This window comes from Apteryx rowi, unplaced genomic scaffold (genome assembly GCF_003343035.1).
Source record: "Apteryx rowi isolate R43461 unplaced genomic scaffold, aptRow1 scaffold_301, whole genome shotgun sequence".
In the NCBI taxonomy this organism is placed as follows: Eukaryota; Metazoa; Chordata; class Aves; order Apterygiformes; family Apterygidae; genus Apteryx; species Apteryx rowi.
In genome coordinates this window covers 467685-492933 of record NW_020449431.1, presented here as the reverse complement: position 1 = coordinate 492933, position 25249 = coordinate 467685, and the positions used below count along the sequence as shown (strand labels likewise).

The following is a 25249-nucleotide window of genomic DNA, read 5'->3' as shown; positions in this document are numbered from 1 at the left end:
TGAATAGGAATCAGCATCTTTAGTTATCTCTGGGAAGAGGTGATATTACTACCTCCTGAGATCACAACACTCTCACTTTGAGCTCTGACTCAATTTTACTCCCGATTACAAGTAATTAAATTAAAGGAGAAGGCTGGCTGGAAATGAACAGAATGAAATGAAAAAGATGATAGTGTAAAAACAAAAGAGAAWACCAAAAGCCCTAGAGAAAGCAAGGAGGAGCTCCTGAATGAGCAATGTTTGGCTCCAATCAGCACAGAAGCACATGACGGGTGAGACAGTAAACTGCTCAAGCCCCCAGTCAAAAGCAAAAAAGATGAACATGTGGAGAGTAAACTTCCAAAGAGGCCCAGAAATGGTGGCAATAGTGGAAGTAAACAGATCTTTCCAAAATAAGGTAAAATTTTAGTAAGAACAGATGCCTACAGACTGCTCCTGCTTTTCTCTGCATATCATTAACCCCTGGGCAAGGAAATAGACTTTTTTTTTTTTTTTTTGGTATTGTCAGCCCACTTCTTTAAACGGGATCCAAGAAATATGTTTCTTACAAACATCAAACATAGCTAGCTAAGTTATGGTGTAAAGCAGTAGAACACTAACTAAAGACTGAACTTTGATATTCCAGCCAGAAAGAAAGAAGAAATACACCCAAAGTAGTGCTGAAAACATTCCCCCACTCACCTTCTAACAGCAACAGCACTGTGGCTATAAGCAGCAAGACAGTCTGACCATCTCTTCAAAGGGAGAGAAAAGTCAGCTTTTGGAGTGGTGGTGGAGGGGGAAAGATGTAGTAGAAACTCATGTGTGAGAACAAGCAAGTGCCTACAGAGAATTAAATCACAGAGGTTGACCCCAAATGACATAGCTGACAAAGAGCATTCATATCTTTGATTTATATCTGAAAAAATGAACAAGCTTAGTCTTCAGAGGCTGGGGTGGGGGGGAATCAGAGTGATAGTTTTACAGAATTAAATGGTAAATTAATAAAATTTAAAAAAGAAGCCTTTTTAGAATAAACTCCCTTTTTAAAAGGTTCCATGGATTTATCTGCCAGCAGCACATCCATTTGCCAAGGCTAAATGAGTAAAGATGATGACTTTAATTTATATTGTGTCTTTCATACCTGTGTCTAAGTGTTTCACAATTTCATTTCAAAACTACAAACAAATAATTTCTCATAAATTCTGAAAMGCAGCTACGTCCTGGGTGAAATGTGGCACCTGTTAAAACCAAAATGACACTAAGAGAAAGAAACTGGGTAGTTTCATGAAAACCAAATTTGAATGGAAAATTTTAGACAGGCAAAATTAATTACTCTAAATTATTTCTCCTCCTCTCAACAGCTGTGATGCAATCATTAATTTCTCCCTAGAAACATTTAGAATCAACTTTAAGAGTGTCCAGCTAAATTGTTCCTACTCCTTGAAAAGAGAACTAAGGAAGGAACGAAGAGTACTTTGGAAACATCTGTCATTAATCAGGAATAAACAGTCAGAATCAGAATTTTATGTAATTTTTTTTTAGAAGCTTGAGTAGAAATCTGATTTACAATATTATTTTAATATGACTCTTTCACAAGGAGATATAACTGTCTTTTTTAATATTTTATCCTCTTCTCCCTGCACAATCTTGCACGAATTTGCAGGATATTGTTTGCCTGAYAGCAGGTTTTCAGTAAAGACAACAACTTGACCTCTACTCTCCAAGAGGTTTTGATTCAGACCTGAAAACTGCCCCAATAAATGTAGTCCTCAATAGCCCTCTACCATTATGGCATCCAAACTCAATATAGTACTTCCTACTTTAATCCTCCCATTGTGCTACTCTGATTCAGATAAACTAAGTCTCCATGTGGAAGCAATCTCAAATTATGCTCAGGTTTTATGGACAGTTTTTATATCTCAGTTCCAAGCTTGAGGTAATCACCATTTTGGATTCTAAATCAAAGCCATATAGATTTCAACCCTAGAAAATTCTTCACAAACAAGGAATTCTTCCTAGATTAAATTCCACCAAATGGGATCTTTAGGGAAAATGAACATTCCCTTCCAAAACATCTAAATGTTACCATAATGGAAGGCCAAATTCTCATTTTGTCAAATCATTTTGAATTGTATCTCATTAGTCAACCAGTTTAATAGTCAGAAGTATTCAGCAAAAGGGTAGGATGACCTTTTACAGTAGCTGCATTAGATGGTATATTCAAGTTATTTTAATTACCATCTAGCCTCTGGATTTGGTTTGGAATCAAAACCTCTAACTGTTATTGTAAAGACGTATATTCTATTTAGATGGAAAAACATAAAAGCCAGTTTAGAACCCCAAAGGTCTACCTAACCCAATGTCCTGTCTGCAACAGAGGCCAGAAGAAAACTGTTAGGAAGAAGTATAAAAACCAGGGTATTTAGAGAACAATCTCTCCCCTAGAATATCATCACCACTTTTGACTGAACAGCTTAAGCATTTCCTGAGCTACTGGCTGAATCTGAGTCATAATGTTTAACATACCAGTTGCCCTTTTCTACGCTATTAGTCTAATCCCTTTTCAAGCCATTATGTTTTTCATCACTACAGACACCTGTCACAAGTTTCACAGTTTAATTATGCACGATGGGAGGAAATTTGTTTTGTTTGCTTGTTTTAAACCTCCTGATGGATCCAGTGAAAGTATTCTAGTTTTTGGTTTGAGGAAATTGTGAGTAATCACTCCTTTTCATTTTTGAACTTCTGTATGTTGCTAAGATATTAAGTCAACTTTTTCAGAGAGCTGTTAAGAATGACTACAAGTTCTCTAACCAGAAGAGAATTTAGCCCAACTTTAGCCCATCAGGGTTCATGCATAATTCTTTTTTCYAAGATGTATTATTTTGCCTTTATCAATACTGAATTTTATATGGTATTTTTCATCTAGTATCATAAGCTTCCAATACAGTTCTTTGAATCAGCTTATCTTAAATTCGGCATTACCAACAAATGCTGCCATTAGACTCTTCTTCTCTGCTTTGCCAGATTGCCCATGAATATGTTGAACAACACAGACACTAGTACAGATCTTCAAAGGACATCTCACTATATTATAAGGGCTGTACCATGTCCAAAGAAAAAGATCTATCTAGCACAGTATCCTGTCTCATACGATAGCCAAAAAAGCATGCTTACGGATAAGACAAAGACAAGCATACATAATACTTCCTCAGGGACTTCCTAAGCCAAATATAGTTTGGTAAGCCTCAAGGGATTTACAAGAACTTATTCAATCTCACCTTAAATCCAGGTCACCTTTTAGAAACCACACCTATCATGTAATAGAGAACTTCTCACCTTACTTGCATGTTACAGGGGAAAACATCCTCCTCTTGCTTGTTTTAAACCTGGTTCCTACTAAATTCACATGATACCTCCTAGTTCTTAAATTGGAACAAACAAGTATATTTATCTTTCTACCAGCTCTATTCTTTATTACATTTTCTACTAATTTGCTTGGCACAGATATCAGGCTTCCAGATCCGTAGTTCCCTCAAATTCCTAAAAAATTTTTCTAAAAACTGGTGTTTCATTTGACACCTCACACTCCTCAGTGAGAATACTTTTAAGTGAGGTGTTATATACTACTGTTGCAAATCAGCTAGTTCATCCCTGAGTTCCTTTTTACTATTTAATTTATCAATTATTTCTTCACCTCTTCAGTTAGCAATCTAGTTTGTGACTGTTTCTCACACTCCTCTCCTGTAAATAATGTTTCTGCTGCAGGAACCTTCCTGACAGTCTCTCTAGCAAAAACTGATTCAAATAATTAATTTAGCTTTTCTGCAATGACCTTATCTTTCTTGAATGCTCTTTGATCATCTCTCAGCCCACCAATTCTCTGACAGACTTCTTTAATCTGATGTTTTTGAAAAAGGTTTATTTTAACTTCATACCCTTAGCAAGTCACTCAGAATCTTTTTGGCATCTTTATCATRGTTTAACATTTCATTTGCTGGAGTTTATTTTTATCTGTTTTCCTCATTTAAAGGAAAACACAAGACTTCCATTCATGAATGATGTGAATTTACTTCTAATATCTAATATCTCTTCTTACCTTATGGTTTAAACATGCAGTAGCACTTTTGGAACCATTCTTTTATGTAGCATGCATGTGTTCCAAGAGTGTGATGCTAACTTTAAACAAACTCTGGACTGCCTGAAAATTTTTAGCTGTTCAACCAAGTTTTTCATTTTTAATTTGTACTTAAGCAGATTTTCTTCCCATGGAATGTTGCATTTTGAGTTTTTCACGATTATTTTTACACATTGGTTCTTCAACAGCTATACATCTAACCAGGATCTCTGCACCTTACTAGCTGCACCAAGAATGGTCAGGTGTCTAAAAATTCCTCTTTGCATTACACCCAATTCTGACAGCTACATAGTCTGCCAATGGGTAGCAGAAAGCTGATATTATTATTCTCAGCCGTTGTTTCGTAAGTCTCACTCACTTCCACACTTCTGATTGGGCAGTTGCTGAGGCAGTGTTAAACCTATGATGTCCTGATTTAGGATATCATTTCATAGACATCTCACACACCATTTTATTTCTCCTGACTTCCTTATTTTATATTATGTTTTTCTTTAATCTGTAGTGCTCCTCCTCCACAAAACACTCGGTCATTCCTAAAGACCTTGTTGTTGAGACTGGCATGGCTATTGTGTCAGTATTTTCAATTAAAAYCAGACATTGTGATACACCAGTCTATACTCTGAAACGTCTTCCTATGCTGTTTCTAAGTCAAAGCCCTCTCAGATTGCCTAGCTACCTAGACTTTAACATGATGCTGAGAGCTCTTCAGGGAGTTTCACCTTTAGAACCTCTGTCCTACTCCTTCCTTTCAGCACTGGTAGCAACACCGCTTTACAACACCCTTTAGATTAGGTATTAATTAGCAGAGCAAGTAACCTTTCTCAGCTGCTGGGTATGGATTCTTTTGCAGATTGCTTTTATTGGGGCAATACTTGCATGCAGCCAATCTTAGCTTCTGTTGAAAAGAGACCTGAGAGGAGCTGCAGTGCAGTCCAGCCAGATGGTCAGGTGATCAGGATTTTAGAATACACTTCATCAGGTTTCTGTCACTCAGAAGTGACAGATGTTGTAGCCTAAGAAGCTTTCAAGATGTCCATACAATCTGCTATTTTGGGATTAAAAACATTACATCACTTACATAAATAAACATGGACTTATTTAGCCTGTACTTCTAATGGATCTTTAGAACAGAGAAAAGCTCTGTAGAAGAGACTCAGAGCTGTCTGCTATGTGCAGCCTCAAAGGAATTTTTTGTTATGGAACAGAGAATGATTTGCAGCTGGAAGGGATCTCTGGTGATTGTCTAGTCCAACCACCTTGCTCTAAGATTAGCTACAGCAGGTTACTCAGGGCTGTGTCCAGTTGAGTTTTGAATATCTCCAAGAATGGAGACTCCACAATCTCTCTGGGCAATTTGTTTCAGTGCTTGACCATTCTCATAGCAAACATTTTTTAATGTTTAAATGGAATTTCCTGTATTGTAATTTGTGTCCATTGCTTCCTGTCCTGTTACTGAGCACCACTGCCACTGAGAAGAGTCTGACTCCATCTTCTTTACTTGCCCCCACCAGATGTTTATACATATAGATAAGATCCCCCTGATCCTTCTCTTCTCAAGGTGCTAAGTAATCCCAGCTCTCTTAGCCTTTTCTCATGTGCCAGATGCTCCAAGCCTTTAATTGTCTTCGTGGCCTTTTGCTAGACTCGCTCCAGTATATCCATGTCTATTCTGTACTAGGGAGACCAGCACTGGACACAGCACTGCAGAAGAGGAAGAGAAGGATCACCTCCCTCGACCTGTTGGCAACGCTCTTCCTGATGCAGCCCAGGATGCTATTGGCTTTCTTTGCCCCCAGGTCCTTCTCTGCACAGGTGCTTTCCAGCCAGTCTGCCCCCAGACAGTACTAGTGCATAAGGTTAATCCTCCCCAGGTGCAGGCCTTTGTAATTCCCTTTACTGAACTTCATTCCTGTCAGCCCATTTCTCTAGCCTATCAAGGTCACACTGGATGCCAACACAACCATCTGGTGTATCAACCACTCTTTCCAATTTTGTATTGTCTGCAAGCTTGCTGAGGGTGCACTCTCTCCCATCATCCAGGCTGTAATGACCTGGTGTTAGTATAATGCCTTGGTACTGGTATACCCTGGGGTGTACCACTAATGACCAGCCTCCAGCTGGACTTTGTGCTGCTGATCACAACACTTTGAGCCTGGCAGATCAGCCTCTGTYCACCTCACTGTCCACTTACTTAGTCCATACTTCATCAGTTTATCAACAAAGCTGCTAGGGGAGACAGTGTAGAAAGCTTTGCTAAAATCAAGATGAACAACATAAACTGCTTCCCTCATCCACCAAGCCAGTCATTCCACTGCAGAAGGCCATCAGGTTGGTTAAGCCTGATTTCCCCTTTGTAAATCCATAATGACTGTTCCCAATCACCTTGTCCTTAATGTTTGGAAATGGCTTCCAAGAGAATTTGCTCCATCACCCTCCCAGAAATCAAGGTGATGCTGACTGGTCTTGTAGGTTTCTGGATCTTCCTTCTTGCCCTTCTTGAGGATAGAAGTGACATTTGCTTTCTTCCAGTCCTCAGGAACCTCCCTTGATCACCACAGCCTTCCAGAGATAATTGAGAGTGGCCTCAGCACAGCTCCCTCAGCACTCGTAGGTTCATCCTGTCAAGTCCCATGGATTTGTGCACATACAGTTTATTTAAATATTCCCTAACTTGATCCTCCTCCACCTTGGGTCAGTCTTCCTTGCTCCAGACTTTCCCACTGGTCTCAAAGGCTTGGGATACCTGAAGGCCGGTCTTACCAGTAAAGACCAAGGTGAAGAGGACATTGAGTACCTCAGCTTTTTCCATGTCCTTTGTCACTAGGCCCCCTGCCCCATTCACCAGCAGGCCCACATTTTCAATAGTCTTCCTATATACCTGTAGAAGCCCTTCTTCTTGCCCTTCACATCCCTCACCAGTTTCAATTCCAGGTGGGCTTTGGCTTTCCTAACTCTACTCCTGCATGCTTGGATAATGTCTCTGTATTCCTCCTGGATCACCTGTCCCTGTTTCCATGTCTTATAGGCTTCCTTTTTATGTTTGAATTTAGTCAAGAGCTCCTTGTTTATCCATGCAGGTCTCTTACCACCTTTGCTTGACTGCCTGCACATGGGGATGGACCACTCTAGAGCTTGCAGGATGTGATTCGTGAACATCAGCCAGATCTCCTGGGCCCCTCATTCCATGGGATTCTTCCAAGCAGATCCCTGAACAGGCCAAAGTCCACTATTCTGAAGTGCAGGATTGTGAACCTGTGATTTGCCTTGCTACCTCCTCTCAGGATCCTGAACTCCACCATCTCATGATCACTGCAGCCAAGGCTGCCCCTGACCTCCACATCCCCAACCACTTCTTCCTGGTTTGTAAGTAGGAGGTCAAGCAGAGCACCTCGCCTAGTCAGATCCTTGATCACTTCTGTTAGTAAAGTTGTCATTAGTGCACTCCAGAAACCTCCTGGACAGCTTGTGCCCTGCTGTGTTGCCCTCCAGAAGATATCAGGATGGTTCAAGTCCCCCAGGAGGGCCAGGGCCTGCAGAATTGAGCCTTCTTTCAGTTCTCTGGTGTTCCTCAAATCCACAACCAGTGCACACCTCTTACAGGCAAGGACATCATCTCCTTCTGCCCCAGTCTTCACGAGATGCCTCAGCACTCCCTGCAGCCCTAGAGCTGGACAGTTGCATCCTCCCTCTGTAATTCAGCCTGAGTTGAGGCCTCTGCTGCACTGCACTGGGGTAGTTGCTCCAGTTGGTGTTGGGGACTGTGCCCTGTGGTGCATCACCACCACTGCTGAGCACAAAAACACTGTACTCAGCAAAATTTCCACCCCTCTTCTGTGAGCCTTTCTGTGTGAACTGCTGCACAAACTGCTGCATCTGCTACCTGCCTCTGTTGTTTTATTTAATGCAACAGTAACAATGCTGTTGCTTTGCATGAAAATATATTATCAACTGCTAAGTTACTTTAAATTAATGCACTTCAACAAATTAAGTTTTTAGAATTTTAAGTATGCACAATATTCTCATTCAAATTTAAAATATCCATGTATGAATGGCAAGTGGTATATCTTTCTACTCAGAACTTTGGTATTTGAAATTAGTTACTTTGCCAAGCAATTTGAGTGCAGTTGGTCTCAGGCTGTTTCTAGGATATAAAAAAACCCAGCTGTTTGGTTATGTGGCATGGAGTCTTTATGCTCGCTTTCCTTTCAAGTAAACTACTTCACTAACCAGTATGCTTTTCACTGGTGCATATCTATTTACTGAACATTAGATAAACTGAAAGCTGTAATTCTTTCATAAAATGGTACAATTTGTCACAGAGATAGAGCAGGAGTGCCAGCATTCCACAGTAATTTTTGGTTAGTAGCAGTAAAGAACTCACTTTGTTCAAGTAGGCAGGGGCTTATTTTGGACGTCGTTTCAGGATTGTGTGCTTCAAGCCTGATGGTCTGTATAAGACAGYGGTCAGAACCTGAAATACTTCTATGAAAGGTCAGTTTCTCACTAGTATACCTCAGTCAGCAGCATAAAGGAAGGACACCTTCTTTCCTGAACCAGAAGACTTGCTATTTGATATTCAGCCATGGAGAAGACAGATATGCCAGTCTTAAAATTATTTAATGAGAAGGGCACTCCATGATTTACATTCTCAAATTATGCAAGTACATTAATATGAAGATAGACAATAGAGAGCATCAATTTTTCACAGGTAATTCAGTAGCTCTCATAATTCAYCTTCCTAATATCTGCTTTAATTATCTGTTGCAAATAGCTCTTTTGCAGTAGACCTAAAATTACTGTTGATTAATGAATCTCTTGGCACCTTATAGTTAATCCCTAAAGACAAAAGTTCTTCAAGTTTTCTTAGTGTTAGCACTTCTCACACTTCCAGCTATCATTAGAGTTGGTTTCAAAACCAGTAAACTAGATTGGAAGTACATGCCAGAACTCAGCATCTGATTCTTCATCGCGTGTGTGTATACACACACACACACATATATATGAAAGTCATATATATGAAATAGTTGAAATAGTGTATTTGGCAAGGTTTGTTGTATTTCTAATCAATATCTCACTATCTTAATAAATTAATAGTTTATTAAGAGAAAGCACAAATCTATTCTGTGTCTTGCTAATGAGTACAAGAGCTGCTTGAAATGCAGTGCTTAAACTTGCATTAAAATGTCAAAGGCTGTGCATGTCAAACTATCTCAGCTAACTCATTTCCCCAAAGAATACAGGCAAATGTCAGCTTAACGAACTGTTTAGCAAATACTGTTGTGTCATTGACAACTATACCCTACAGCTTAAGCTGAACTGGGCTTCATCTCTTCAGCTCTGATTAACTCGCTTTTGTCACTTTCCAGTTTCCAATTTCACCTGAAACTTAAATTGCTTACTCTAGCCCCTGCTTTTCTACAGTTCCTGTAATTCTCATGCTTGTCATTTTTGGACAAGAAACAATTTGTCAAAGACATCACCTTGCATACTTTTAAACAGACTGCTCAYTGTCAGAGCAATAGCTATTAATAAATCACAGAATAATGAGGAATTGGATTACCTTGAAACTGTATTTGTCATTTCAAATTTTTATTTTCTTTCTGTTACTCTCTTAATTAAGTGAAAACGCTACACCAGGCTGCAGTTTCAGTTACGCATACTACGGTCTGTAAGGGATTCAGTCAACTAGATGTGAGGCCTGGAACATGGTACGTTAATACAGCACTGCTTGTTTATGTTCTGCTGGCTTTTCAGAGTGTACTTGTGAGACTCCACCTCTTAATAAACTAAAGAGGTATTCTGTGCTTAGTAATAAATAACAACATAGCTGGGGAAAAAGCTAAGACGTGGCTCATTCTCAAAGATGAAAAATACTGAACCTGTATTTTTAAGAGTTATCTACAACATTGGCAATGGGTTATAGGTTCTTTAACACATATTATCAAACTGGCTTATGATTTTAAATCATCAAACGATATCTGTTTCGAATTTCACAGTACACAATAASAGCCTGACCTCTGATATGTAAAAATGTGTATGACCAGTGTTATTCTATTTTACATTCTGTGTTACATAACCGCTACCTTACCTAGTGGCCCTTAAGCAAGCAGATTCAAACCGAGTAAGAAACGAAGCCACACTAACTGAATGGCTGATGCCAATGACAGCTCTAGGTGCAAAACACTTAATTTATGAAATTTATGAATTCTGAAAATTATGCTAGTCTGGGTTTTGCTTAACCAGAGGTGAAACACATTGATCGTACAGAGTTTAATACTAGCACCTATCTGCTTAAAGGATAAAATACAGTGGTCTGTCAAACTCACATCCTTCACAAGTACTGAAAAAACACAATATAAAAGATATAAATTATGCTACTTTTTTATAAAGGACTAAAATGAGATGGCACATATTCTTAAGAGTCGTCAGTGTGTGTGTGGGAGGGTCTCTTGAAGGTGGTATGCTTCTTTTTGGACAATGATCATGAATGGGACAAGTAATTCCAAAAGAATGACCAAAACAGGAAAGCTTTGTTTCCTTGCAGAKTATAATAAGAAGCATACTGCTCCATGAATTTAAATAAAGGTCTTCTAACTATGCCAAAACAAAACAAAAACCCAGCAAAAACCCCTTTCCTACCAAGATACCACAATTTCCCTTATTCATTATTATATGGCTGCCCTAAAAATGTATAGTACTCTATACTATTTTTTTTCCTGAGATGTACTGTGGTGTGCATTGTGGAATTACAGAAAAATCATAGCCAGAATAGAACCGTGAACAGTGGTAAGAAAATCCACAGCAACTTGTCCAGCTGTAAGCAGTTGCGAGGGGCTGCCAAACACAACAGCTGATGTAAAAGAGGGAGAATGTGAGGATTTAAACTGTTCCTGAATGAAGGGCAAGGGTTTCAAGATACAAAAATAATACTGTTAAAAACAGTAAACAAGTACATCTGCTGCTGAATGTTATCGTTAAATAAACTGGAGTAATATGCTTTACATTACTCCAACAGTCTTGTTTTGGACTACAACTCTGAAGAGTTATGAATTCAGAAAATTTAAACAACACTTTTCAGGGGTTTTTTTGCATTGCAGTCCCATATGTGGAAAAGTCCATTACAATTACTGCAAAATGCAGCAGTTTAAGTTCTAGCAAAAGCTGTGTCATATCATCTGGAACATACACTGAGGAATACTTTTGAAAACCAGATGGGATCACTTTCAATGGTAAGCATTCAGTGCCTTTAAAAGCATTTATAATGTTTTAAAAAGAAAGAAGAAATGAGACATTCAGCTGTGGAATACAAGCAACTTTGATCCCTCTCCCACTCTGAACCAGATCTTTTCAAACTTGGAGATATTTTATAGCAGCTAATATGAGAACAACCAGAAAAAAAATCTAAGTAGCACAGAATGAACAGGAAAGATCAGGAATAATATCATAAATCTCCTTAATCAAACAGGTAAAATATGGGAGATTAAATAATTATGTGCATGAAAACAATTTTTGTTCTTTGCTTCTTTTGCTAATTGTTGTAAAGTTACAAAAAGGATAGTGCTTTGGCCCCCAAAACTAAATTTGTCAGGCCTCTGTCAAACTCTCAAATATTTGGTTTTTTTCAGATTTTACTTACTGAAAATAATATGAGATGTACAGTAAGCTAGCCTTTTCTTCTCATACTGGGTTTTTACTGTTCCTTTCCCCACTTACTCACTTGTTACCAACCAACACGAGCCCTAAAACACTAAAATAGCCAGAGTACATTACAGCAAATGTACGCCTAACACAAATTCCCATCTCTGATGGCAGTCAGTAGTGGTGCTTTGGGAACTAGTTCCAGTTTAAGACTGTTCCCTTCTAGTATACCTTTCTCATATTCTGACAGCTTGCAGCCTCAACACCTTCTACACTGGAGTTTGTAACTGCTTAATGGACTTCATCTCCATGAAGTTCTCTAAGAGCTTTTTGGATCCCATTTATATTGTCTGTACTCCTATGATTCCATGGCTTAGTTTATTCTGTGCAAAAAAAGTGCTTTTTTTGTTTTGAAAAAGTCTGAAGTTTTTTTGTCTGAAGTTCCATTGTTTATTTAATAACTACTCACACAAAAACCTGTTTCCCGCCTCTGATGATAATTTTTTTCCTGTACTCTTTTTTGTCTTATTAGACCCTTTTTGAGAGTAGGGAGAAGGGAACCACCTACTATATTCATAAAATGGGCACAGACAGAATAGGATGTATAGAATGCTGTAACAAGAGTTTCTACTTTGTACAGGGTAATTTTTCAAATCTATATCTTTATCTGTATCTACATCTGTATCTATATCTATATCTATCATATATAGATACATACAATGTTCTATTTGGGCTTTTGAAAGCAACTGAGCATTGAATTGATTTTCAGAGAATATTCCACACAAGATTTCTTTTCCAACTGGCAGTAACTAATTTAGACCCCCTCACTGTGTACATGCAAGCAGAGTCATTTTTTCGTATGTACACACCACTTTGCATTTATCAACATTGTATTTTCTTTCATATTCATCACAGAGCCATCCAGATTCTGCAACAACTCTCTGCAGTCAACTTAAAATGTAATTATTCTGATAATGATATATCAGAAATCCTTGTCACCTGATTAATCCCTTCCAGATTATTCATGAATAGACTGACTCCAGTGGTTACCTTCTTCCAGGTGAACATTCATTCCTATCCTTTATTTCCCATCTTTTAAGTGATTAACAATCAGCAAGAGATTACTCCCTCCTATCTCTGGATATCTTGGTTTCTTTAAATTTTTGATAAACGATCTTGTCAAGGGTCACTGGACTCATCACTAGTCTTGAATTTTGGAAATCTAATTAGACTGTATTGCCAAGATCATTCTTATCCACTTACCTGTTGATTCATTTCAAGATCTTCAATAGATTTGTGAGTTACTTCTCTTGTGTGTTTTCTTTTTCTTTATGTTTCTATTAGCTCAACCRGCATAGAAATCAGATTTATAATTCTGCAGTTTTCCATTTTCTCTCTGGAACACTTATGAATTGTTTCCATCTTTGACACTTCCTATATCTCTGCTATGGAGGTAAAGCAAGACTGACCACAATAATAATTTATTAATTCATCGAATGCCTTCAGTGCCTTTGAGCAAAAACTGCCTAGACTTGGTGATTAGGTATTGCTGACTTTAATACTTGTTTTACAATCTGTTCTTACTTCAGAGAGTTCCTCCAACATTTCTTAAAACAAAGAAAAACTCTACTGTGCCTACCTCTTTATATTCCTCTGTGGGGAGCTCAGATACAAAGAATTCACCAGGTATGGACTTCCTCAACAGTCTTACAGATTTGGCAAGCTTTCTTATGCTGATGTGCTTGACAAAGCTTCTCATACTGTTTTTAGGGCTTCAGCAGAGTCCTTTTCTTCATGGGGAAGGGCAGYGGTTTGGTTCCCTTCTTTCTTCCCTCTTTCCCTCCCTCCCCCTTTTTGGGGGGTTTATTTGCAAGAGTTTACATTTTCTCTTCTTTTCCTTGATGGGACAAGACTTTCACTTTTTATATGATGTCTTTTGATTTCTAATGACTATTTTATACAATGATATTTTACCCTGCTAGCTTTTTGGACCATCTAAGATTTTCTGAATAAGTAGCATGCATAAGCTCCTAACTGTTTAAGAAAACATACAAAAACATATTTCTGTCTTTAGAGATCATTTTACCATTTTGACTGTTTACCCAAATTTTCTTAGGAGGYTGTCAAATGTTGAGGATGTTATAGTCACTTTACAGAACAGTCTTTAAATAACACCATTTAGAACTAGCCTAACTCATGCTCTTCTCACACAAATTTTCAGTYGCTCCATTATTGTAAGTTCTCTGATTAGATTGCTTCTTGAAARAAAAATGAAGGGCACCTAAAACTCAGCATCTACTCTGTCAGGACAGCTAGCCAGTCTATAGGACGCTAACTGTAGTTTACTTTTTCACTACAGTGCTTATTTCTGTACTCATTTTTGCCTTCACAGACTCCTTAGTTAGTTTTACCATATTGGTTACTTAGTAGTGCAGTCCTAACTTGTTCGCTCTTATGTAGGCATGAAATATCAATTCTCTTGGATACAGTGCTGCTTGCTGACACAATTTGTCTATGTATCCTACTTGGCTCTATGCTTTCCTTAAAAACATAGCACAACTCTCCCACTGGAGTGATCTAGAATCTAGATCTCTATCGAAGAATGTATATTGGTATTACAGAGTCTCATTGATTAATTTCCCTTCTATCGATTTTCTGGGAAAATCAATATCACCTATCATTTAAACCAAAAATTTCAAGTAAACTATGCTTTTTGGTTTTGCTTTTGTTCTACATAAACTCCTTAGCACACACCTTAAAGCACATCTACATTTGGCCTCAGGCTGACTTATTTATGTCCCTGCATCAGTGGGATTTTATTGGTCACATTTACTCCTCCTTGTTTCCTACTTGGATTTTAACAAATTTGCATTTTTTAACCATACAGAGTTTTATTATTTGACTATTAAAGAATGACTCATCTTGAACTACAGGTGCTCACTAGCATTCTCCCAGTCTTCAGTTTTAAATTAGCTTGTAAACTTTACTCATTTTTCTCTCTCATCTCTGCATCTCTCATCTGCTTATCATCCTTACCAGGTCTGCAAGCCCTTCTGTCCCTAGGAGGCCACCCCACACATACAAAAAGAATTAAACTGTTCTTCCTCCCACTAATCCTTCATGACTGTTAGTAATTAAAATCAAACAAACAAAAAACTCAGAAAGTTGTGTTGTATGTGTTACATTTTCCTCTTTGCAGGAACAGATAGATAGCCAAAGTAAATAAATGTTCCAGGTTTTACTTCTTAGTGAAAACTCATTACAAATAATATTTAATTTAAACAAGACTTTTTGTTATATATTTCAGTTGTGTGGGTAGAGTCTTCAAATATCAGTTCCCATTAAAAAAAAAAAAAAGAAAAAAACCCCTCCACTCACTGCGGATCTTCAGTTCCCATAGTCAAGCACAAGAAGAGCAAAACCCTCACCAAGTACACAGAGCTCTTGTTTCTCCGCTGGAATGAAATCTACTACTGCACAAAAATCAGCTTCTAAATCCAATAAAAAAATAGCAAGTTTGGATCATTACTTACTTACAGGTAAGTACCAAAACCTAGTGTTCCTACTCCCCCTACTCTACCAGCTCTAAACAGTGATTTGAGTTATAAAGTGAGGCTGCATTTACTGGTATGAATCTTCCTCATATTATTTGGAAAAACTAGCATAAATTTATGCAAAGCTGAGTATCTCTAATCTCTTTCCAGTAAGAATTGCAATCAGTAAATGATGGATGCTAAAGAAAAAAGGTAAATCACCTAATCAATTTGCTTCTTCAACTTCAAACTGAAACACTGTTTGTACAATACATGCTTTGTATGTTGTCACTTTAAAACTACTACTTTTTAAGCTTTATGATTCATATAATTAATCATTTTTCTTTTTTCCAGAAATGGTAGAAATTACAACAGAAGTTTCTGCTCAGGGACAGAAGGCATGCCAAGATAGAAGAGTGGATAGTCTGACTAACTACACAAAGGAAATTTTTCATTCTAACTTGGTCCACCAGCAAATATCCTTCTTCTTGTTTTTACAATAATGGCAGATTGCTGTACTACTTATAAATAGTTTTTAACAGTTGTTTCCTCTTTGGTGCATAATTTAAATATAAATTAGCTATTTTACATCCACTCTCTTTTCTGCAATATTAAATGTCAGAAACCCAAGTTCAGTATGAACAATCACGTAAAAATATTACTCTAAGTTTTCMTTTTCTTTTTTTTCAGGCAAACATTAACAAGGAATCTTGCTATCATGCGAATCATTGATTTGCATGACTAGTTGTAAAATATTTGAACAAATGATTCCAAAGACTATTGTCATCATGTACAATAGAATCATTAAAGATGTCTTAATCACATATTAAATGCTTTCGAAAATTTTCCTATGCTATTGAGCATGTATGTCACTTGCTTGTCTTTCTTCTTCTGTTACATATATATGAACTATATATCATGAAATGTTAGTCAATAATTTCATATTAATGAGGCAATATACCATTGTGTACATGGAATATATAAAATTACCCTAGTTATTTGGCAGTCACTTATAAATGACTTTTCTTTTCAGGTAAGCTACTAAGTTTAATTTTCTTCAATCAATCAAATAAAAAAAAAAAAAACCCAAAACCCCAAAAGCAACAAAATGGACTAGACCTGAATTTTTGCCCAAAGCTCAAATCTGTCTTATTTCTCTTTATAAACTGTTTCTTTCATGATTGCTCTAATTTGAATTTTTGGACTCCAGCTGAAAGCTTAAGTGCCAAAATTTTTGAAGAAAAACTGTATTCTATCCATTCCCAGAAGACACAAATAACATTTTAAGCTAAGTTGCACATTCAAAACACTCAAGAATGGAATAGTCACTAGTAGAAATCATCACAGTCATCTCAGTGAGACCAATCATACACAAAAACCATGAGGAAAAAGGTGATCTCCAAACCCACAGCTTGACCACAAGATTTCCTGAAGCTGCTGCAGCCACAAAGGGTGTGTGTGTGTGAAGTAAAAATATAAACCAGCACAAATATGAACAAAGTACGATGTAATCTAAAATGTTAAACATAGTGGTGAATCACTGAAGTGGTGGAACACTGAATTAAGTCTTTAAGTGYGGATAGCACTTGACATGCCCGAATGAGATAAACAGGCTTCAGAAAAGACCTGATCCAAAGGTTATTGAATTCGGTGTGAAGATCTCTTTCTTTAATAATCAGCATCCTTTAACTAAGGATCCTGCTGGCTCTGTTCCACACTTACACATTACTAAGTACTACAAATTACTAATAGTTCACATATAAGACAAAGCAAGAGGATGAGAATGATCCTAAGCTGATGGGACACTTGGATTTCAGTCCAGAAAAAACTTTATTTATACAAAATGAAACTATGCCACCTGACTATATAGCCTGACTCAGAGTACGCTACAACCTGGGAACATGATCTTGGATGTAAGGACTACGTCTGACAAGACCTGTACCAGCTGAACATTTAGTTAAAAGAAGGCCAGTCATATGTCCTTCCATCACAGTTCTGTTAAATGAGCTTTCACTATCTTTGAAATCTTTTAAATGAAGATGATCCAATAAAATGCTTTCATTTTGCATCTCATGGAACAATTCATGTTGATCAAAATCAAAATTTCCCACTTACTGTTTTGAAAGAAAATCTGAATAATTTAGAACTATTGTTATTCTCCCTGTTCAGACATCAAACTGAAAAAAGTTATTTGCAAAGCCCTACTTTGGAATTTCTGACTCAGATTGCATTATTAGTCTATGTCTAAAGCCTTTGTCTAACCTGTGATGTTGGAAGTAGAACCAGTATAAATTTCTGAACACTTTCATCCATTAAAAATAGATTGTTACCTAGTTTTTTCCATCATCCCTTCTTTGCAATGACAATATATCAACAAAATACTGGTGCAAGACAACATGTGCTGTATCTTACAAATAATCTAAGAAAATGTAGAGATGCACACATGAAATATACGGAAATCTAGCATGCTCATGAGAAATTCCTTGGGAGATTGCAGCTGAGTGCATGGAGAGAGATATTACCGGCATTATTTTTCACTGTACAGGTTCCTTTTCTACATCTCATGTTATGGAAAACAAAAACTACCACAGTAATTCAAGCTCAAACTCCAGCAAATGATTCCACAGTAAGGCCAAGACACTGAATGCAGGTTAGGTGCTGAGAAGGTCAAATTAAAAATAGGAATTATAAAGGCAATATGACTACTTCAATTCATAAACTCCTGTGCAAAATGTCTGTGGAATCCTGCAGCATCTATGTCACTTGCTATTAGGAAAAAAGTTGCCTCAGAAAATTTTCAGTCTGCTCTTCAACTGGATATATTTCAGTACTCTGGAAAATTCTGACCCTCTGTCCTCTTAGCGTTGACAATCTCAGACTCCTGGTGAAAAAGGATTAAATCTGGCTGTGGGGAGAATTGGATTTACAGTTCATTTGTAAGTCTCTCTTTCTTCCCTTTCTTCCCTGCAAGTCAATCAGACTATAGTGAGCAGGACAAGCAATAAGGCATGAAGAGGAGAAAACTAACAGGAAAACACTGGAAAGCAGCAGAGTTCAACACTCCTGACATCACTGGTCTGACACTGGCATGGAGGAGCAGCAAATTACAGGGGAAAAAGAGTTTTCAAAGTGAGTTGAGACCTGCAGCACAAAAAGGGCTTTAAGAAGGAGCAAAGTACAGGCATTTGAGCTGTATGGCAAGTGAACAAATAAAAAAAAGGTAGTATCAATGCACTTGTTTTTATTTATTTAAACATCTTCTTTGCATGTTTCATACATACTTTGAACTTCCACTTGACCGAAAAGAATAAAAGCTGATGAATGGGCTCAGACAGATCAGCCTTTATTGCCACAGAAACTGTATCTTTTTGACCTCACACTTACATTGCTACCATCACAGCAGAAGCAAGAGGTTAAGAGTTTAAAGGAGCAACACAGCTGCATCATCTTCATTACAATATCATTCCCACCACTATAATAATAGGGACAGGAAAATTCTTGTGTGGAAAAGGAAGGTGATATCAGGTAACCTAACTCCCACTACAGCTGCCCTCTCCATTAGTCCCCCACTTTAGCTTTAGTGCTGGCTAACGCCATATAGCAGAGAGGAAGAACATTCTTGTTGCTAAAGGGTAGGATGAAGACTCAGAAAACCTGTGTCATTCTGACAGAAAGCTCTTGCCAAAGTCCTTTGGTCTTTAATGTTTGCCTTTGTGAACATGGAAATAATACTATGCAGTTTCACTGACTGACAGTCATCTCAGAAATCCTTCAGAAGTATGATGTTTTAGTATTAATATATTTCTGACAACATTCTCCAAGTAATTTTCATCTATCACTAGTTATGGGTAAAAAAACAGAACTGAGGAAACTGCACTGCATCAACTATTCAGTATTCTCTCTTGCCCGGGAATCTATGTTTGAAATACCCATGTGGGAAATTTGGTAAGATGAACAGTTAGTACTACCTTTCCCACAGTAAAGATATAACCTTCCTGTGGGCTGAATTCCTGGACAGAATAAGGTTAAGGTTCTACACTGTGGAAATCTTAACAAAAAAATCTCATACAGGCCTGCACAATACTACATGAGTGCCATATGCTTTCAGAAGTAGTTCAGTAGTTCACAGYTCAATTTAATACCTGGCATCACTCCAGTTGTTAAATGATGCCAATGATATTTATACAGACATGGGAGGTATGACACAGTCCATTCAGCCAGCACAGTATGCTCATATCTGCCCATCCAACTAAGTATCTGCACTGCATTCCTGGCTTTGGCATCTTAGTTTTTTAAGAATTGTAGGAAAGGTGAGAAAACTGTAACTGCCAAAGAATTGTATGAGGCGAGGAAGAAAATTTWAAAAAAAGATTTTAAACAAAAAAATAGAGATGGAGTGCACATGATCTGGTAAAAAAGACAGCTTAAAGAGGTAAAGTAAATAAGGATGAAAAGATGAGGGGGAAAAAGCAAACAAAGTGGGAATTTTAACACCTGAAGATGAAAAGGAAGCCAGCAAGGCACAAGTGGTACAGAATTTAGGGGCAGGCTATTACAAAAAGGATTTCATATTTTTTTTCCTACAGAAAGTGTTAGACTTTGGTGAGCAACAATGCTCAGCAACAGTCAAAAAAGGCAAGTCAAATGCAAGTTATTAGGAAATCACAAAGTAGAAAACATAATACTCTATAAATCCATGGTTCACCCCCATCTTGAATACTATCCCTCATCTGAAAATGAACATATTCATACTGGGAAAGGTTCAGAGAAGGACAAGATGAYGAAAAGAATGGAATATCTTCCAAACAAAACACAACAGGACAGGTTAGAACCTTTCAGCCTGGAAAAGAGACTACTTAAGTAAATATATGACAGAAGTCTAAAAAATCATAAATGGCATGAATCACAGAATCGCTGAGGTTGGAAGGGACCTCTGGAGATCATCTAGTCCAACCCCCCTGCTCAAGCAGGGTCACCTAGAGCACATTGCACAGGAAGAGTGCACATGAAGAGTGTGGTTACAGAATGACCGTACACTAACTCTTCCAGCACAAGAATTGGGGACCATCAGATGAAACCAGTGGGAGCCAGGCTAAAAAGAAACAAAAGGAGATAGTTCTTTGTACAATAGGTACTAGGCATATGGTACTTCTTGTCAAAGGATGTTGTGAATGCAAGAACTCTAGATGGGTCTGAGATAAGGCTGGAAGATGGATTCATTGGGAGTACTAAACGGGCAAAACACATCAGGATGAGGAAATCCCACAAGCTGAGAAAGGTTGGATATAAAACACAGCTCTGATATCTAATAGTTACATTAAAATCCTTTTTCATGCACTGCTTTATTTATTAAGAATCMATATTACACGAACACTGTATATGTCTCTGTGGGTATAACTTTTTTTCCCCTCTGATTTGGTTAAGCCTACACAGTAAAACTGGTGCTGAAAGTGGGTTGACATTGTTGAAGCAAATGGCCCAGGACTTTAACATTGATGAGTCATTTAAAAAGTACATTTCGGCCAAACTATTTCAAAAAAGTGTAAGTAGCAGATATGGAAATATTTTATCTGCTTAATAATAGTAGAGAATTTACTGTCTGATCTTTATACCAATTGCTTCCCAAATGCCACTGGCTGAAAACAAACAAGCAACGACCAGGGCTGTGTTTGATCTGAAGTGTCCAGACAGCCATTTTAGAAACTTGATACAGTTGGCATACAGCAATTAGGTGGCATTTTTGTTTCTATAATCACATGACTTTCCTTCAACTATAGGGCTAAAGCCTTCCAATTTTTAGATCTTTAAAATCAAGGTAGATCATTCTCAACATCTGAAAATAATGTAGGAAAAGCCTTTCCCAGAGGAGGGTTAGAATTTTTGTTTCTCTCATTCAGTAAAAGAAAATACTTACCGAATCCTGAAATTTCACCTCCCCACTGCCTGGTTAGGTTGAATACAAATGTATGGCCTTCTTCATTGGTTACAATTTATGGCAGACATACATTTATGGATTTCTCCTCATGATACCAAACTACTATTGCAGCAATTACCAGGGACTGATGCTCACAGCATTCTGATACAGCTAATATACACCTCAGTTTTATTCTGCCATGAAAAATGAAATGCAATAGAACATGACAACATATTCTACCACAAAGAGCGAGAGATTTCTCCTCCTTGTAAGTTTATGCAACTTCTGTGCATCAAGAATCATTATAATTCAAAAAAAACACTTTCTGTCAGAATTCCTATATGTAATCATACTAACATGGACTATGTAGTCAGTTGGCTATTTGAATTAAGATTTACGAAAGAGGGAATTAAATTCACATCCTTTTCTTGGTTTTGATACTTTCAGAAAGCCTCACTGTGGAGAAACTCAATGTTTCCCAGAGGATGAGATTTCTTTTCTTCTTGGCTTCTCAATAGAAGCAAGTGCTTTTGTATCAGGCTCTAATTAAACCYGTCTCCCATTGTCTTCACTGGATTTGAGTTTCAATGACTCCTTGCATAAAGAATTGCTTATATGAGAAAAAAATGATAAAACAATTATTTTTGATCTAAGTATTTTCTCCTAGCCTATACTTAGTACTTAAAAATCAATGTATTATTGAAGAACACTTTTTTCCTAAGTGTAACTTCCTTATTTGAAGGAACTGCAGCTCAGATAGAACATTTCATTTTCTACGGAAAGATGTACATTTTCCTAATATATTACAGGAAGCAACTCGAGCACCTTCAGTCTTGAGAGAGTTCAGCTTTGACATCTATGACAAGCAGAAAGTAAGATTCCACACATCAAAATATATATACTATGCATGCTTGTTCAAACAAGCAATGACTAACCAAAAGTTCCATACAGCTCACAGAAAGAAATATGATATTAAAAGTTCATGTCCAGAATCTTACATCCACCTGGCCATCAACATATACAAGCTGTGACACAAATTGTAGTCTAGCAGAAGAAGAAGAGATTTCAACAAAAAAGGTACAAATTAGATGTAAACATCAGAAGCTTCTGTGTCAGGGAAATGAAGCAAAAATCACTATGGTAACACACTAATTTTTATTTCTCAAACTAACGATGATCTGAGGAAACAAAGAAAAAAAAAATAGCATCCAGATATGGTGTTCAAGTAAAGATGAAAATGTCACAAAATGGTCTTTCTTCTTTTCCCCAAAATAGCAGCCATGTCTTGCCAGTTATTTTGCCTTATATAAATAACTCTTTCTCTGTTAGTGCCAAACAAATTACTATTAAAGCAAGAAACATCAATTAAGTTAATGAGTAATTAATTAATATAACTGAAAGAGATACTCTCTTCCTGGCTTGGGGACACTGAAATAGTAGAACTTGCTTTTTCATATTGAAATAATATTTTGGAAAATTTTAGCCTTTTCATTTATTGATGGCATATCAGAAACATACATGCTACAAGTCTGCCTTTGCAGTGTGATATAAAAGATGTCCCAACCTTCTTACAATTTTTAGTTATCACTGATCTTAGAAGTTTGGAAATTGGATTTTTAACAATCTTTCTGCATTTAAGTCTATACTTTTGAGAGAAATTTCCTTATTTCAGATACAGAATTGCTCATTTTTTTCACTGTTCACAAGCTGCCACTACGCACTTTCTGACTAATTCATGAAAATATTCAGTAGAATCATTTTATGCAAATAATTCCTGGTCTATGGATTGTTTACTTGTATTTGATGGAGAGGAACTTGAACTTGTGTTGGTTAGACCAAGCTGAAGATAAACTACACAGTTTGGCTTGTTGTTTTTTTAAAAAAATTCTGTGATTAGCCAAGAAAACATTTTAAAAAGCTATTTCTGGTGCAAATAGTCACACTATTAAAACCCCAAACTCTGTTTTGCTTGAATACAGATTTCTAGAAATACTCTTATCAATCAAGTCACTAACTAAAATGTTAATTGAAAGCATAGGTGAAAAGAAAGTATTCTGCTTTCTCTAAGACACCAAGTTTTAATTTCAAATGCTACTGTAGACACAGATTTGGCTTTGGGACTGGCCTGTAGACCTACACTTCTGCACTTGACCAGGTTTCCTGAGCACACACCAGAATGGTGTGGCCTAAACAGCTCAAGGYTTTTCAAGCAAAGGAAAGATATTTAAGGCGTGTTTCAGAACTCTGTCTTAGAAAATTTTCCCTGTAATGTCTGGTGCATAGAACAAAAGTTCTACCCTGGAACAAAAGCAAACAATATGCACATGTAGTTCCACTGAAAGACCRGGAGCCAGTCAGATAACTCCTACAATGTAACTGCAAGTAAATCTGACATTGGTATAAATTGTATTATATTTCATGTTACATGTTTGATGGAACATGAAAAAGGATTAACCTGGCTGCTGTGTATTTTATAATGCAGTTTGTCGCTAGTCAGACAGATGAGACTAGTGTTTTACCTGTGAAAAGAATATTGTAAAAAATGTAAGCATATTAATTTATGTGGAATCACACTCTTCCAGTGACTACACAAATTAAACCTTAGGCTTTTCTTATAAAAATGTTCTGTCTCTATTAGGGCCATTTCTCAGATTAATAACTAGCTGTTTATGATGGCTTAAATGATACATCTTTCATAGAATATGCCTGTATCTAAAAATTCTGCTCTGCTAACTGGAATTCAACAGATGAATTCTTCCTTTCCTCCCAGTCTTCTTCCCATTTAAAGAAACTGTATATCAGATGCTCGTCATTTACTAGGTACAGAGAAGAACACCAAGTAGAGCACATCAGACCCAGTTAAAAATGCTTAATTGCACATTTAATGTAAGAGTTAAGTTCCACTAAAGTCAATAGGGCTTAAGCAGATGTTTAAGTCAAGGATATACAAGTGGATGCTAAATCAAGGCCCTTTGCTGTTTAACTCATACCAACCAAACAAAGAACAGAAGGAGGCATGGGCTTAACAATAAAACCAAGAGGACAGCAGACTATTGGAATCACTAATACCCGTTTGCAAGAGAATTACATTACCAAAGAAACTGAATGATATAAATTAATTGAAGTATTGGAATAATTACTTTGGCATTATATTTTCATTACAGAAATATTCTCTCAAAGCAAACTACGAAATTTCTTAGTGATAAACTGCTAATTTGCATGTTCTGGTCACTGCTCAAGAGGCACCTACTTGGAGACATTTTCAAAACATAGCACCTATGTATGCACTATTTCTTACCATTCCACTTCATCTGCTAATTCTACATTTTACAAGAACAAACACCCATTCAAATGATACAACTACACCCATAGAAAGTAGTGGCTTTTCTTAGAAGTGCAATTGATTTCATATCTGATAACCTATACCAGCATCCTTTAGATCCAAGCTTACTTTTTTTTTAAATATACCCATAGGATATTTACATTGGAAGCTGCATTTTTCTATTTTTGCAGCTGGCACTGAAAATTGCCTGTGCATATGAGCAACATGCACACATCTATACCCAGGACTCAAAAACAATTGTAGTAATTATTTTGCACATGAATGTTGCTTTGCATATTAGAGAAACAAAAGAGAATAAGTTTTTACTTCTTTAGATGGGGATAAATCATTTAACAATTAAAAAATGGAAAGGAAAAATTTAGCAGAAAGATAAATATTGAAACTAAAATTTCATAGAACATCACTAGACACCAAAGAATCTATAAGTAAATAAATATTTCAGATCTAGTCCACATTCAAGTCACTTTATTTCCTCRAATTACCAAGTTATTTGCAAAGGTAGCAAGCGCTGAAAAAAACACAGGGATGAATATACAGTTGTTGGGATTTGGTATACATATACAATCCTCTCTCCATTTTAAGGAGCTGAAAAGACTGAACTTCACTACAGTTGTTACACTTGCCTTGTAATTGCAGCTGAGGCATAGCTCTGTCAACTGCTGTTTCTCATTCTCACCTCCACCACATCTTTTCTATACTCT

At 37.0% G+C, this 25249-nt stretch overlaps 1 protein-coding gene across 1 annotated transcript in view; it reads right to left on the bottom strand.

Moving 5' to 3' along the window:
* LAMA2 (laminin subunit alpha 2) overlaps positions 1 to 25249 on the bottom strand; it is a 288465-nt gene that overhangs the window by 237153 nt on the left and 26063 nt on the right. The gene's annotated exons all lie outside the window — the stretch shown is intronic.